The sequence below is a fragment of the Herpailurus yagouaroundi genome, unplaced genomic scaffold, assembly GCF_014898765.1.
Source record: "Herpailurus yagouaroundi ecotype Mexico unplaced genomic scaffold, PumYag 67660, whole genome shotgun sequence".
Classification (NCBI taxonomy): domain Eukaryota; kingdom Metazoa; phylum Chordata; class Mammalia; order Carnivora; family Felidae; genus Herpailurus; species Herpailurus yagouaroundi.
Genome location: NW_024420460.1, coordinates 1 through 2,112, shown reverse-complemented (window position 1 = coordinate 2,112; position 2,112 = coordinate 1). Strand labels below are relative to the sequence as shown.

Genomic DNA, 2,112 nt, shown 5'->3' with positions numbered 1-2,112 from the left:
GGGACCCAGCCTACCTGTGACAAAGGTGAAAATGCCCTTCACGAAGGCGCTCGACTGGCACGCGGCATACTCCCGGAGTCCCTGGGATGAGGGAGGGGGTTGAGGGCCCAGTTCCCCTCCCGCTTCTTTTACCGTCCCTCCCGTCCCTCCTTCGGGCCGTAAGGAAGGAGACCTCGTCGTGAGGCCCTGAGGGCTTGGACACATCCCACCTGCCTGCATGTCCACCCAGGATGTCCCGGTCCCCACAGCAGGAGGCTCCCCCCCTCTCTGTCCCTGTCCCTTTTCCCTGACGAGGACCCCTCCCCGCCCCCCCCTACGGATCCTCTACCCGCTCCGCTCAGGTCAGCTGCTAAGGTCGGGGGCCCGCGTTCCAGGCGGCCTTCTCACCGGGTGCTTGGCGGACACGGCGTCGTCCACCCGGGACAGGCCCAGGTTCACCATGTCCGGCGGGTCACCGGGAGCCATCGGGCCAGCCTGCACAGGACCCGGCAGAGGGGGCGGGGCCGAACAGAGGGGCGGGCCTGCGCAGGACATGCGGAGGGGGCGGGAGCGAGAGGAGGGGCGGAGCCTGTGTCGGAAGGGGGAGGCGGGGGGGGGGGGCGGCTAGGGTCCTGTGAGAAGGTGGGAAAGGGTGGGGGGTGATGGTGGGTAGTCTGGGCGATAGGACTCAGGTGGCCTTTGAAGTAGAAGGGGAGTGAGGCTGGGTCCTGGCCAGGTCTTCTGGGGGAGATTAACCATCAGTTTAGGTCGCTGGTCAGAACGTTGAAGTCCCAGCTGGCACAGGGACCTGGGAATGGACAGATTCCCTGGGCTATTGGGTCCTGTGTGACATGTGGGCAGGTCTAGCTTACCTGTATGCCCCAGCCACGGTGGGGTAGCAAAGCTACCTCCTGGTCTGAGGATGAGGCCAGGCCTGGGCTGTTTTCCTGACTCGGGGGCAGTGCCTGTCCAGTGGCCAAGGCTGGGCATTCTGGGTGAGGCAAGACCCCTCCTTTGAGGCTCCGGCCCTTTACTAAATGGTCATGTTGACCTTAAGAATGAAAGTTATTTTACCAGCAGATATGGGTTGATTGGGGAATAGCCCAGAATTGCAATTTGGGATATGCAAGCTAACGGCAAAACCACAGACAAGTCCAACAGAGGAGAGAAACATTATTTTATGGAGAAGAAGGAAATGGGAGGGGTCCTGCACCAAACCCAATGGAGAAAAGCAAGGGTTCAGGGTGATGGAGACTTTTCACAGGCTGAGTTGCAGGGGCCTGGATTTCGTGTAGGAGGGGTGGTGTAGGTCTTTGCCCATGGGGCCTGTAACTCGTGATTTCCCCCGATTGACACTGTATGGCGTGGCTCCTCTGTGGGCCGGGAGAGGCAGGGCTGACTCGGAGGATGGTAACCCTGTCCTCACCCCCAGACCCACTACCTTCGCTTGCGCACACAACAGGGGAGGGTGGGCTGCAGGCTGGTGCCCCCGCCCCCTCCCCGGCACCCCGAGGAGGCCATCCTGTGCCGTCCACACGCCCTTTGCCAGGATGGGCTTCTCCTGCTCTTCCTACCCCCTGCCTCGCACATGCCCACTCCTTAGAGTGTGTGCGTGTGCCTGTGCACACTTGTGTGTGTGTGTGTGTGTGTGTGTGTGTGTGTGTGTGCTGACATGTCTGCGTGAGCCCCTCTTACCTGGACAGGGGCCTCCCTCCTGGCCCGGGGCCCTGGAGGGGAAGAGACGGAGGAGAGACACAAGGGTCCAGGGAGCAGGCCACCCCGTTTCTCTGTGCGTGCTGCTCCCTGGTTCCAGGTCGGGTACCCCACAGAGGCCTCTCACTAACGAGGTGGGATCAGCCCCTCTCCTGCCTGGCTGTGCCCTCTTCTGGCCTGGAGGACACCATCCCCTTCCTCCTCCCCTCTGCTTCCTCCCCTCCTCACATCCCTCTCCTCCCCCCTCGCCCCTCGTCCTCTCCTTTTCCCCATTTCTCTCCCCCTCCCCTCTTCCCTCCCCTCTCCTGCTCCCTCCTCCCCTCCCCTCCTTCTCTCCCTCCTGTCCTCCCACCCCTCCCCTCCTCCTCCTCCCTTCTCCGCTCCCCCCTCCCCTCTTCCCTCCCTCTTTCTCTCCTCTTC

At 62.7% G+C, this 2,112-nt stretch overlaps 1 long non-coding RNA gene across 1 annotated transcript; it reads right to left on the bottom strand.

The window, feature by feature from the left end:
- LOC121025515 (uncharacterized) lies at window positions 1-1,692 on the bottom strand. The gene is made up of 3 exons (XR_005788084.1): window positions 1,675-1,692; window positions 388-787; window positions 1-81 (listed from the first exon to the last, which is right to left on the bottom strand). It is a non-coding gene; the product is annotated as an uncharacterized LOC121025515 (long non-coding RNA).
- Window positions 1,693-2,112: the final 420 nt, after the last annotated feature.